Below are 15,677 nucleotides of genomic sequence, written 5' to 3' on the forward strand. Positions count from 1 at the left end.
TGCTAAATTGAAATACAGTGACTCATTCTTCTCCAACTCTTGGAGTGGTCAATCCCATCTCGATCACACTCTGACTTCGCAAGTACTTGACTGTGCCCAGAAGCCTTCCATCTCTGAATTAAAAATTTAGTTAGTCCAGTACCAAAGCATAGTGAGTTGCTTGCAAGTCACTGAGGCGATCTCAGGTCTAAGGGACACTTATACCTATATCCCATCAGAGACATTCTCGACAGCAAAATGCTCTGGAGTTGATCACGTTCAATGATGATGTATCCTTATATCTCACCTGTATGCCATACCAGTGTCTTTATACTTCTTGGTTAAGAGGACAACCAACCCATATGGCCTACAGTGACCTCTGCTCGACAGAAGCTGTCGTCCTTATTAACAGCTTATCATTTGATCGTGAACAGTTTTAAGGACTAATCGATAAATCCTCTCTTTATCGAACTTAAATAGTCCAAAGGACTTCATCATAACAATGGAGTTCATTAGAAGATGAAAGCTTATGATGAAGATGCCAAATATATTTTATTTATTAACAAATCAATTACAATACTTGGTTGCTCAATCGTCAACAGCTTGACGATTGGCTTTTGGGACACATTTCCCAACAACTTCCACTTGTCCTAAAGCCACTCGACGCAGTATCTAATACCCATCTTCGACTTGTGGTTCTCGAACTCCTTTATTGCCAAGGCTTTAGTGAAGGGGTCAGTCAGGTTCTTCTTTCCGTCGATCTTCTGAAGGTCGACGTCACCTCGATCCACGATCTCCCGGACCAAGTGGAAGCGGCACAAAATGTGCTTTGTCTGCTGGTGTGCTTTGGGTTCCTTCGCCTGAGCTATGGCACCAGTGCTGTCGCAGTAGAGAAGGACCGGACCATCGAGGGAGGGTGCTACTTCGAGCTCGTTGATGAATTTCCTCAGCCACACAGCTTCCTTTACAGCATCCGATGCTGCGATGTACTCCGCTTCACAAACAGAGTCTGCCACAGTATGCTGCTTGAAACTCTTCCAGCAGATAGCTCCATCATTCAGAGCAAAGATATAACCCGACACGCTACTGCTGTCATCATGGTCAGATTGAAAGCTGGAGTCTGTGAACCCCACAAGTTTCAGATCTGACTCGCCATAAACTAATCATTGATCCTTAGTATTTCTCAAATACTTAAGGATGGCTTTAACCACTTTTCAATGGTTTTCTCCAGGATCAGATTGGTATCTACTCACTACTCCTAGTGAGTATGCCACATCTGGTCTTGTACATGTCATGGCGTACATGATAGATCCCACGGTCGAAGCATATGGGACTCTACTCATACGCTCTCTCTCTTCAGGACTTGTCGGACAATCCTTCTTAGAGAGAAAAATTTCATGGCCTATCGGTAGATAGCTCTTCTTGAAATTCTCCATGCTGAACCTCTTCAGCACAGTATCTATGTACGTGGACTAGGATAACCCAAGCATCTTTTTAGATCTATCCCTATAGATCTTCATCCTTAGGATGTAGGATACTTCACCCAAGTCCTTCATAGAGAACTGCGATGACAACCAAACTTTTATTCCCTGTAGTGTAGGGATATCATTCCCGATTAAGAGAATGTCATCCACGTACAAGATAAGGAATACCACAACTGGACCATTTACCCATTTATAGATGTAGGGCTCTTCTCCATTCTTAATAAAGCCATACATTTTGATCACCTTATCAAAATGCATGTTCCAACTCTGAGAAGCTTGCTTCAATCCATAAATGGATCTCTGAAGCTTGCACACCTTGGACTCATCTGTGGATGTAAACCCCTCAGGTTGTATCTTATACACCTCTTCGGTCAGCTCTCCATTCAGGAAAGCTGTCTTTACATCCATCTACCAGATCTCATAATCTAGATGGACAGCTATTGCAAGCATTATCCGAATGGATTTGAGCATTGCCACAGGGAAAAATATCTCGTCATAGTCAATACCATAATGTTGACGATATCCCTTGGTAACCAGATAGGCTTTATAGGTCTCCACCTTTCCGTCTGCGTCCCTCTTCCTTTTGAAGACCCATTTACACCCAATGGGTTTAACCCCTTCAGGTGGGTCAACCAATGTCCATACATCGTTGACCTTCATGGACTCCATTTTGGATTTCATGGCTTCAAGCTATTTCTTGGAATCAGGTCTCTGCATTGCATCCATATAGGTGATCGGATCCTCATCGTTCTCATCGAGTTCGATGGGATCACCGTCCCGGACCAAAAAATTATAGTATCTGTCTGGCTGATGCGGTACTCTACCGAATCATCTTAATGGTGCAGGTACATTGGGCTCCAGATCTGATCCAATCAAATCTGACTCAGGTTCAGCTATTGGTGTCGGTCCTTCTACCTGTTGAATTTCATCAAGTTCAACCTTAGAGGCAATGGTTCCTTCACCAAGGAACTTCTTTTCTAAAAAGATTGCCTTAAGGCTGACGAACACCTTTTGTTCATCAGCATGGTAGAAAAAATATCCTTTCATCTCTTTGGAGTACTTAATGAATGTGCATTTGTCAGACCTAGATCCAAGTTTGTCTGTGACTAATCGTTTGACATAGGCCGGGCACCCCCAGACCCTAAGGTATGAAAGTACTGGCTTACGTCCTATCCATATCTCATATGGAGTTTTAATTACAGACTTACTTGGAACCTTATTTAATAGATAACAGGCCGATTCGAGTGCATATCCCCAGAAGGATATCGACAAGCTAGCAAAACCCATCATGGATCGGACCATGCTAACAGAGTCTGATTCCTCCTTTCAGACACACCATTATGCTGTGGTGTTCCTGGAGGAGTCCATTGGGAGAGAATCTCATTCTCTCCTAGATATGTGAGAAACTCACTAGAAAGGTATTCTCCTCCTCGGTCAGATCGAAGAGTTTTAATACTCTTCCCAGTTTATTTTTCTACTTCACTTTAGAATCGTTTGAATATTTCAAATAAATCTGACTTATGTTTTATCAGATAGACATATCCATATCTGGATAGATTATCTATGAAAGTTATGAAGTAGAAATATCCACCTCTAGCACTTGTGCTCATGGGCCTGCATACATCAGTATGTACTAGGCCCAAGAGCTCAGTAGCTCTCTCACCTTTATCAGTAAAAGGTAACTTGGTCATTTTATCAAGAAGACAGGACTCACAGGTTGGAAGTGATTCACAATCACTGACTTTGAGGATTCCCTCTTAAGTCAACCTGTTTATTCTGTTCTTGTTTATATGACCTAGCCTACAGTGCCATAAGTAGATATCTAACACACTATCTAATCTAGGGTGCTTGCCAGTAGAATAGACTCTTATCGGGCTTGATCTTTCTGGTCTGGCTCTGCACTGATGTCCCAGCCTGAACTTGCACCTTCTTCTCTTTCTTCTTCTTGTTCTTCTTCTCTTTCTTAAAAGGTCGAGAACCAGAAGACGAACCTCCCACTAAGTTCACCGACTCCTTGTGAAGTTGGTGATCCTTTTCAAAGTTTTGAAGTAACCCCAGTAACCCATGGTAGTTTACTTCAGGCTTTGTCATTCTATAATGAGTGAGGAATGGGAGATAAGACTTGGACAGCGAGTTCAGTATTGCATCTTTTTCAAGCTGCTCATGCAAGAGAAAGTCGAGCTTGCTCAAACGTTCCATCAGCTCGATCATGTACAATACATGATCAGTGACAGAGGCATCATCCTGCATTTTGGCGTTGAAGATGGTACAACTAGTCTTGTGCCTCTCCATGTCATCGGGTGTGCCAAAGGCATCCTCCAACACTTGAAGCATGTCCTTTGACTGAGCCATCTCAAATCTGCGACTAAACTCGTTGCTCATGGCAGCCAGCATGATACAGCGCACCGTGGTCCGATTACTGAGCCACTTCTAGTAAGTGTCTCTGACTGTTCCACGTGCATTGGCAGCTGGCTCCTCAGGTGCAGGATCCATTATCACATATAGGATCCGTTCATGCTCTAGGACTATCTTCAACTTTTGGTACCAACTACCGAAGTTGGGTCCCACCAACTTATTATTGTCCAACAATGATTGGAGCGATAGGAAAGTGGCCATATTTGCACAAAGGAGAACCATAACCTAATTAGTAATTGATTCATTAAACCTAAAGATTTGGACTTTAATCAAAAGATTTCTTCCACTATTTTATTCGAATTGGTAGCCTCTACCTCCAATTCGAGGAATTACCCTAATTTCTTAGTGGGTACTAGAATCCACTTAGACTGCACACAAGTCCAACTTTGGTTGGCCAACCCATGTACATCTAAGGGTAGGTTCATAACCAATTATTTCTCTAAATAAATTTTAGTAATTTTTATTTTGCCCCAGAAACCTAATCAGTAGGCTTTGGCCTCTACTGTAAGGATCCGGTTAGGTCCAACTATTAACATGACCATACTTGGTGTATCTAACCAACGAATGATTAAGCCCAACTTTGGTTGGCTCACCTAACCACCATTAGAGAGACCCTTCGAAGTCGTCATATGATGAGTGATAATTCTATTAGTCAACAATCACCAGACCTTTGGATCTGCAAAGATTATTGAGTTAATGGACTCATTATCAAACACCTTAATGGGAGGCTATGACTCAGTTATCTCTATAACTTTATCATTTTAAGGACCTAATAATTTTAGAGGATTTAAATGATTTAGAGGATGAGGTCAGATGAACCAGCGTAGCATGATCCTCCCACTGGCTTCACCAAGTCAGCTTAAGGGAGACCATTAAAAGCGCTGGTCTAGGAGCACCTAAATCAGTCACACTGATTTACCAAGCTAACATGGGTCAGCTCGAATAGTCAAGTGATCCGATCAAAACATAATTTCACTAAGAGGTCAGGTAAGTTCGATCAGTGGGAGAGTCAGCCAAAGCTTGCCTTAGATACCATCAGAAATGGCCAGGTAAGCGAGCTCCCAATTAAAAACCACCGGTCTGGTTTACCTTAGACACCAACTGGTTTAATTAGTTTTGATTAGATCAACCTAATAGTTCGTGCTAGATCGCTTAGCCAAGAATCAAGTCCATTTGGTTCTCGTTAAAGACATGGATTTGACCAACTACAACTATTGTAATTGATCTAGAAAATCCTTGACCTAATCTAAGACAATAATTGATTAGATTTAGTCAATTCTCTAATTAAGTCCATCTTTAATCTAACCATAGGTCTAACCCAATTAATGGACCTAATTCCCACTAACCCATTAACCCAATGTATTATGGTTTGTGTCTTAGGTTCTTCAATTCACAATCCTAGAACCTAATCAAAACAACTTCTTAATTCTTAATTAAGTTTTGGGCTGAGGGTTGGGTTCGATTTTTTAAAAAATAATTTTCATATTTGTAAAATAATTTTACAATATGATTCTACCAACCATATTGCATGTTTGCAAGTGAAATAAACATGAAACTACTTTAGATCTAATCAAAACAGATTCATGTAATTGAAATAATTTCAACTTTAAACAATTTTTTTGCACAAAAAATTATTAATAAAGAGATTTTATTTTATATTTAAATATCTTTTAAATCTAATAAATCATAAATTTAATATAGATCGTATCTAACAAATTTATGATTAAACATAGATCTACATGAACTAGGACAACTGATCGCTGTCGTAGGCGGTCAAGAATAAAAATCAACTCAAATTATATAGATAGGATGAGTAGAGATCATTTCCACGGAGATCTAGGGCGATTATCTTTTTTTTTTTTTAGAAGAGATAAAAAGTGAATTGATTGTAGAAGGATTAACAAAAAATAGAATAGCAAAAAAAATCAACAGTGTAAATTAAATTATAAAAGAAAATAATTCAGAGAAATAATCCAAGAATTCTGAATCCACCATGCAAAGAGATTTTTTTTCTTTTTTTTTTTATGTTGCAATATTATTTCTTGTGATTAAGATATTAGCATAGCTTATCTCTAAGGGGTACAGACTGTATCAGTAGATCACAGCTCGTCCTGTTGGAGTATAAACTATCTAAATTTAATTACAAGATCTAAGATTTTAATCTAGCATACCACGATCTATCTCTTCAAAGCACATATCATATCCAGGGATCACGGCACGTCAATAGAGGGTATAGGCTGTGTAGGCTGGATCAATACCTCAAAAAAAAATAAAAAGATATGAAATAAAAGTATAATTTTATTACATAAAAATTAAATATAAAAAAAAAATAAAAATTTATTTACAAGTTTCATCATATTTTTAAATTTAAAAAATTTAACCACGCATCAAGCTCTGTAACTCCGTAATCTTTTCTTTCTCTTGAATTTTTAAATAATAAAAAATTCTTCCGTTCCGGTTCACTGACCACTTGTGCTGCCACTCACTCTATTCCCCTCTTCTGTTTCAGACTCCCGTATTTATAGAGCGCAGCATCTTCGAGTTATAGGCGACTACGGACTTTCAAATCCCACCATCTTCTATTTTGATTGGGATTTTAAAACTTCAGCCACGTCCCAGCATCTTGTCTCGGGCCCGCTTGTAATCCTATGAGAACCGTACCAGTGTCGCACCCGCATGCAAAGCCTTTCTCTGTTGCATTTGAATCCGGGCCGAACCAAAAAAATTCACTCAAAGCCTCTACCTCTTGTCTTACGTGAGATCCCAGCATCCATCAATACTTTGGGTTCCTGTGGGCCCCAACCATTTAAACCACCAAAGGCCCACTTGATTAGTTCACTCCACACTCACGTTATAGGCCTAATCCATGCTCTCCAGCTCCTCTTGCACCCATCTCTGGCTCACTTGCTTCTGAACTGCCAAAAGTACTCTCTTAGGCCACAGTGAAACGTTCATTAAGATCCGCTGTAGATCATGTGAAGATCTTCTTTGGGCCGTTGTTTAGACTGATTTTTAAATAATTTTGGACCCATCTTTGGATCATCATTTGGAGTCCATTTTAAATTCAATTTATTTTCAATTTTCTTCCTTCTAACCTACAAATCGGGCTCTTGTATTGGTGATCATTTTTCCTACAAAACATAAACAAAAAGCATCAATTCTTAAGGAATAAAAGTTAACTAGTATATATTTTGATGCTTTTATTAGGATATTTAATATACTTATCACACCCCCCACTTGAACTTTGCTCGTCCTCGAGTAAAAAAAGAATTTAAATTTAAGTACCATTTAACTTAAAGTCTCAAATTTTATCAAATAATTTTAAAAAGGACACTGATATACAGTAGAACATGAGTGAGGTATGTCATTGGAGTATTAATACTAATCAATATGAGAGTTAAACTAAGAGGACTAAATTTTTTCTGAACTTTTCTAAATTATCGCTACCTTAATCTCCAAATTATTAACCTTCATCTGGATAAGTATATTGTTACTTCTGTCCTTCATTTATTAATTACATTTTTTTTTAATATTGTACCACTATTGAATGTTTAAACTCCTTAAGCTTTCTGTTTGACCCATGTAGCGAGTTTTCAGCCAATGACTCCCAAACCAGATGGCTTTAGGGCACTAGGTATAGAATACTCCTCGGACCTACTTGCTCGAACCAAACAGGCTATGAGTTAAAACTAACTTGACAACAAAGCTTTTTTTTGCCCTTCATATCTTTTGACGCGAAACTCAATGCTTGCTTAGGCAAAGAGGCTCGGTTACTCAGCATGAAGTACTTGAAATTTTTTTTTTTAAAAATATATGAAGAAACATATAGTTATCCTACACAAGTCCATAAGAAGTTAACTCTTCTTTGATGCTAGTAGAAAAATTTAGAAATGCTCAAAGAAAACTGTTTAAGTTCTAAACTTAACTCTTTATTGAGTTTTCTTAATACTTGATCCCTCGATATCTCACAACTCTCTAGTCTGTACATCAATTTTCTTTTAAAATATGCTTGGTTTAACTCAATTCTTAAATGTAATCTGATGCTTAAATGCTAAATACTAACTTACTTGAGGGCTTTTGAAAATATATATTTTTTAAAATATTTTTAAAATATTTTTTCTTCCAACTTAATCGACATTGTCCTCAATGGAGTAGGAAAAATGAATGGTGCATAAAAAGAGAAAGAAAAAGGAGGGATGTCACCAGATCCAGAAGCTTTTTTCAAAATTGGTGCTTCCCCTATTTTAGTCAATATTGCCTTCAAATCCATACAAAGCAAGCCTTGATTAACCTGAACATAATGTAAAAGAAAGTAAAAGCAAAAACTGAAAACTGGGTTGCCTCCCAGAAAGTGCTAAGTTTTAAGTCTTCAGCCAGACTGAACCTGAGATACAGAATCAATTAGAATAAATAGGCTCATGGAGAACCATGGCCTCCTCAATTTTAGTAGGCAATTTCAAGAATGGTTTCAATCGTTGTCCATTTACTTTAAAAGTAGCACCATTGCTTGGGTTTTTGATTTCTACAGCTCCATGAGAAAAAATCTCTTTTACAATATAGGACCCTGTCCATCTAGATCTAAGCTTTTCAAGAAATAAATGTAGCCTAGAGTTATATAAAAGAACTTTTTGACCAGATGAGAATGATTTTCTAAGAATTACTCGATCATGAAACATCTTAGTTCGTTCTTTGTATATATTAGCATTGTCGTATGCCTCATTCCTGATTTCCTTAAGTTCATCAATTTGTAACTTCCTATGTTGTCCAGCCTCATCTAGATCCATGTTTAGCTTTTTGATGGCCCACATAGCTCTATGTTCAAGCTCTACTGGCAAGTGACATGCTTTACCAAACACAAACCTGTAAGGAGACATTCCTAAGTTGGTTTTGAAGGCAGTGCGATATGCCCAAAGAGCATCTACTAGCTTCAATAACCAATCTTTTCTATTGGTGCTTACAGTCTTCTCTAGGATTTATTTGATTTGACGATTAGAAACTTCAACTTGTCCACTGGTCTGGGGGTGATAGGGTGTGGCCAATTTATGGGTGATGTTGTATTTCTTCATCAGGGTTGCAAATGTTCGATTACAAAAATGTATTTTCTGATCACTTATAATGGCTCTAGAAATTCCAAAATTAGAGAGAATATTTTCTTTTAAAAATTTGATAATAATTTTGCTATCATTCGATCTACATGGCATAGCTTCTATCCATTTGGACACATAATCGACAGCCACTAAGATATATTCATTTTTGAAAGAATTTGGAAGTGATCCCATGAAATCGATTCCCCATACATCAAAAATCTCAACAACTAAGATCGGATTTAATGGCATCATATCTCTTTTTGTGATCCGTCCTACTTGTTGATATCTAGTGCAACTTTTACAATACTCATATGCATCTTTAAACAAATTGCGCTAATAAAATCCACATTGAAGAATTTTTGCAGTAGTTTTCTTGGCTCCAAAGTGGCCACCACAGGCTTGGTCATGACAAAAAGATAAGATACTATTGATCTCATGGTCCGGGACACATCTTCTAATAATTTGATCAGGACATTGTTTAAACAGATATGGATCATCCCAAATAAAATACTTTACTTGGGCAAAGAATTTGTGTTTGTCCTGAGTGTTCCAATAAGAAGGAATCCTACCAGTGGCCAAGTAATTGACAATATCAGCATACCATGGTTCTTTGATCACGGACATGAGTTGTTCATCAGGAAAAGATTCTTCTATTGATGGTTCATTAGAGGGTGCATCAGTCAATCGAGACAGGTGATCAGCCACTACATTTTTGGTTCCTTTCTTATCCCTGATTTCTAGATCAAATTCTTAAAGAAGTAAAATCCATCGGATCAAACGTGCTTTTGCATCTTTTTTTGTCAAGAGATGTCTAATGGCTGAGTGATCAGTGTATATAATGACATGTAACCCAACCAAATAAGATCTAAACTTTTCTAGAGCAAAGACAATAGCCAAAAATTCTTTTTCAGTGGTTGAATAGTTAAGCTGCGCATCATTAAGAGTTCTACTAGCATAATAAATAACTCATGGCAGTTTATCAATTCTTTATCCTAAAATAGCTCCAATGGTATGATCAGATGCATCACACATGAGTTCAAAAGGTTGAGTCCAATCAGGTGGATGAATGATGGGTGCAGATATCAGTGTCTTTTTAAGATGCTCAAAAGACTCGAGGCACTCAGAAGTGAAATTAAATTTGATGTCTTTAGCAAGAAGATTGGTCAGTGGTCGAGCTATTTTACTAAAATTTTTGATGAACCTCCTATAGAAGCCAGCATGTCCTAAGAATGAGCAAATTTCTTTGACTGATTTGGGTGGTGACAGATTTGCAATCAAATCTATTTTGGCTTTATCTACTTCAATTCTCTTCTTTGAGATAACATGGCTAAGTACTATGCCTTCTTTGACCATAAATTGATATTTTTCCTAATTAAGCACTAAGTGTTTCTCCTTACACCTTTCTAAGACTAATCTTAAGTGATATAGACACTCAGAGAAGGTAGAGCTAAAGATGAAAAAATCATCCATGAATATTTCTAGAAATCTTTCAATCATATCAAAAAAGTGTGAGAAAATTCAGTGTAGGGGTAAAATGATAATTTTAAAATTTTTTCAAAATCACTATTTTACAGTAGAAATTATTAATTAATCTAATTAATTAATATAAATTTATCCTATACTAGGATCTAAATATGATATATAGCATGCATTCATTTAAATTTGAAATTCAAATTCGAACAGTAAATACTTTACTGTAATGTGTTCAGAACACAATACCTTTATACGGGTTGTAGATCGCCGCAATCTGATCATCGTCAGGAGAGTCTGATCATCGCGACACAGCCACACAGTGTGTCTGGCCTCTGCAGATCATCCATACGAAGCTTCCGATCTGATCGACTCCTCACGAGTGCTAGCTCGTTGTAGAGCCCTTTTGACGGTCGATGCTGATTGAACTCCTTCGATAGATATCTGTCGATTCTTCAGATGCTCTGGATCATCAACAGACGTGCTTGAGAGGATGTTGAAGATCTTCCTAAAATTTTGTGGGCTCACGACACTCGTAGCTCACTTTCTCACTTCCCGAACCCCAGGCTAAAACTCTAGGGAACTCACTGGAAACCTTGCACCCACTTTTCTTTCTTTTTTATCTTTTTCTCTTGGAAGGATATGGACTTTCTTCTCACGCACAAGTCTTCCTCACACCCCAGAATTTTTTTTCAAAAAATCTTCTTCTTACACGCCCCACTTCTCCTCCTTTTATAACAACGTCAAAAGTCTTATCCAAAATGAAAGGATAAAGATGAGTAATTGCACATTTGAATTCAAATCAAATTTTGAATTCAAATGGACACCAACTCATCCGTTATCCACTAAAGATATGAGAAGAGGAGGGCATGGCTTAATTTGTGTGTGAGTGATTTCATGAGAAATATTTTTTCGTGTAATAAATGGGGCGTTAAAAGAGGATAAGGTCAAGGTGCTAAGATTGGTTGCTCATTCAAATTCAAACTTTATTTTGAATTTGAATGGCCAATCAATCATCCTTATCCACTCATTTGATGCATTAAAGTAGGGCGTGAGGAGGGCTTTGTGTGAGAAAAAATTCATGAGAACTTTCTTCTCGTGAATTCAAATGGGTGCAGTGGAAGTGAGGTGGCACAGGGAGAATGGGTCAAGGTGGTTTCATTATTTAAACCAACCTAATTGAACAAAATAAGTTAGGCCCAATTAGAATAATTTAAACCCAACTAAATTAGGCTCAATTAGGCTCAATAAAATCCTAATCAAATTAGGAATTGATTAAGCCCAACCCCTGATCAAATCAGGGACCAAACCATCTCGACGATTAGGTCAACTCTTAACCTAATCAGGTCAAACCCAACTGAATCCAATTCAATTGGACTTGATCTAAAAATAATTACTCAATCAAATTGAGTTAATTAGAAATAAAATCACTACTAAAATCTCTCATAAATATTGAGTTCAAATCCGATGGACAATCGGATATCAAAGTCCATCGATATGAAATCTTGATCAAAGAGTCCCAAACCAGTGGGACTCTTGACCCCGGTACCCAAAATGTGTGGGACTCGTAATCAGAGAATCTTGATTCTCGATCATAGAGTCTCAGACACATAGGACTCATAGTCCACGAGCATTAGGACTCTTCATCAGCCATCAGATCAGATAGGAACCTCTAATGTGTGTGACCCCGCAGGTTCGAACCTAAGCCGGTAGCACAAGAACCAATTTCTGTACTAATCGAAGTGACCATCTAGCAATGATACTCGATGACTGGATAGGTCGAATAGTCGCAATCACAATACTCAGAACCTACATGAATATGGTTACTGTATAATTCATCCTTTTGACCTCTGTGTTTAGGATGACTCAGGGTTAAACTGTCAACCCTGATTAGATCATCTGAATCATGCTTAACTCAAACAGTCTTGTGACTCCTCACAATGACTACCCTGGCTAAGATTTTGCTAAATTGAAACACAACTGTACACAGCTCCTAAACTGGAGTGGTCAATCCCATCTTGACACACGCACCGACAAGTCAAGTACTTGACTACACCCAGCAGCCTTCCGTCACTGAATTAGAAATTCAGGTAGTCCAGTGCCTAAGTGCAGTGAGTTGCTTGCAAGTCACCGTGGCGGTCTCAGGTCGGAGGGACATTTATATCCATATTCCATCGGAGCAAATCTTAACAGCAGAAATAGCTCTGGAGTCGGTCATGTTCAGTGCAGATGTACCCTTACATCTCACCTGTATGCCATACAAGTGTCTCCACACTCATTGGTTAAGAGGATAACCAACTTATATGGCGCACAATGACCTATGCTTGATAAATGTTGTCGTCCTTGGTAACAACGTATCATTTGGTCGCGAACAGATTTAAGGGCTAAACGACAAATCCTCCTTTGTAGAGTCTAAATAGTCCTAAGAACTTCACCACAACATAGGAGTTCATTAGAAGATGAAATATTTTATGATGAAAAATACTAAAATATTTTTTATTAATTCATAATTCATGTACATATACAAAAATGAGCACAACCGTCAATAGGCTGATGATTGACTTTGGGACACTATTCTCAACAATCTCCCACTTGGTCTAAAGCCAATCGGTGCAGTTTCTAATACCCATCTTCGACTTGTAGTCGTCGAACTCCTTCACCGCAATGGCTTTAGTGAATGGGTCGGTCAGGTTCTCCTTCCCGTCAATCTTCTGAAGATCAACGTCATCTCGATCCATAATTTCTCAGATGAGATGGTAGCGGCATAGAATATGCTTCGTCCACTGGTGTGCCTTTGGTTCCTTCGCCTGAGCAATAGCTCCAGAGCTGTCACAATAGAGCAGAACTGGACCAACAAGGGAGGGTGCTACTCTAAGCTCGGTGATGAATTTTCTCAGCCACACCGCTTCTTTGGCAGCATCTGATGTAGCGACATACTCCACCTCACAAACTGAATCAGCCACTGTGTGCTGCTTGAAACTTTTCCAGCAGATAGCCCCACCATTAAGAGTAAAAATAAATCCCAACATACTTTTGCTGTCATCATGATCAGACTGAAAATTAGAGTCTGTAAACCCTATAAGTCTCTAGTCTGATTCACCATAAACAAGCCACTGGTCCTTAGTATTTCTTAAATACTTCAGGATGGTTTTAACAACCTTCCAATGATTCTCCCCTGGATTAGATTGGTATCTACTCACTACCCCAAGTGAGTATGCCACATCTGGTCGTGTACATGTCATGGCGTACATGATAGATCCCACTACCGAAGCATATGGAATCCTACCCATACGCTCTCTCTCTTGAGGTGTTGTCGGACAATCCCTCTTCGAGAGAGAAATTTCATGGCCTATCGAAAGATAGCCTTTCTTGGAATTCTCCATGCTGAACCTCTTCAGTATAGTATCAATGTACGTGGACTGAGATAAACCAAGCAACCTTTTTAGATCTATCCCTATAGATCCTCATCCCTAGGATGTAGGAAGCTTCTCCCAGATCCTTCATGGAGAACTGTGATGACAGCCAAATCTTTATTTTTTGTAATGTAGGGACATCATTCCCGATTAAGAGAATGTCATCCACATACAATACAAGAAATACTACTACTGAACCATTAGCCCACTTATAAATGAAGGGCTCTTCTCCGTTCTTAACGAAGCCATACGTCTTGATCATCTTATCAAAACGTATGTTCCAACTCCGTGATGCCTACTTAAGTCCATAAATGGACCTCTGTAGCCTGCACACTTTAGACTCATCTGTGGATGTGAATCCTTCAGGTTGTATTATATATATCTCTTCATCCAGCTCTCCATTTAGGAAAGCTGTCTTCACATCCATCTGTCAGATTTCATAGTCCAGATGGGCAGCTATCGCAAGCATAATCTGAATGGATTTGAGCATTGCCACAGAAGAAAATGTCTCGTCATAGTCTATACCATAATGTTGACGATATCCCTTGGCAACCAGATGGGCTTTATAGGTTTTCACCTTTCCGCTTGCGCCTCTCTTCCTCTTGAAGACCCACTTACACCCTATGGATTTTACTCCTTCGGGTGGGTCAACCAATGTCCACACATCGTTGACCTTTATGGACTCCATTTCAGATTTCATGGCCTCCAGCCATTTCTCAGAGTCGGATCTCTGCATTGCATCCATATAGGTGATCGGATCCTCATCGTTTTCATCAAGTTCGATAGGATCGCCGTCCCAGACCAAGAAACCATAGTATCTGTCCGGTTGACATGGTACTCTACCAGATCACCTTAAGGGTGCTTGAACAATGGGCTCCAGATCTGATTTAACCAAATCTGGTTCAGGTTCAGCAACTTGTGTCGATTTTTCCACCTGCCGAACTTCGTCAAGTTCGACCTTAGAGGCAACAGTCCCTTCACCAAGAAATTTTTTTTCTAAAAAGATTGTCTTAAGGCTGACAAACACTTTTTGTTCATCAGCTAGGTAGAAGTAATACCCTTTGATCTCTTTTAGGTACCTTATAAAATTACACTTGTCAGATCTAGATCCAAGCTTGTCCGTAATTAAACGTTTAACATAAGTCGGACACCCCCAAACCCTAAGATGCGAGAGTACTGGCTTACGTTCTATCCATATCTCATATGGCGTTTTCATTACAGACTTACTCGGAACTCTATTTAGAAGGTAACAAGCTGATTCGAGGGCATATCCCCAGAGGAAGATCGACAGACCAGCAAACCCCATCATGGATCGAACCATGTCCAACAAGGTCTGATTCCTCCTTTCAGATACACCATTATGTTGTGGTGTTCCAGGAGGAGTCCACTGAGAGAGAATCTCATTCTCTCGAAGATATGTTAGAAAATCATTAGAAAGGTATTCACCTCCTCGATCAGATCGAAGAGTTTTAATACACTTTTTAGTTTATTTTTCTACTTTATTTCAGAATAGTTTGAACATTTCAAATGACTCCAATTTATGCTTCATTAAATAGACATACCCATACCTCGATAGGTCGTCTGTGAAGGTTATGAAGTAGAAATATCCACCTCTTGCACTTGAGCTCATGGGTCCACATATATCAGAATGTACCAGACCCAAGAGTTCACTGGCTCGCTCACCTTTTTCAGTAAAAGATGATTTGGTCATTTTACCAAGAAGACAGGACTCACAGGCTGGAAGTGATTCACAATCACCTACTTCAAGAATTTCTTCTTGAGCCAATCTGTTTATCATGTTCTTATTGATATGACCTAGCCTACAGTGC

Source organism: Elaeis guineensis, chromosome 5, assembly GCF_000442705.2.
Source record: "Elaeis guineensis isolate ETL-2024a chromosome 5, EG11, whole genome shotgun sequence".
NCBI lineage: Eukaryota > Viridiplantae > Streptophyta > Magnoliopsida > Arecales > Arecaceae > Elaeis > Elaeis guineensis.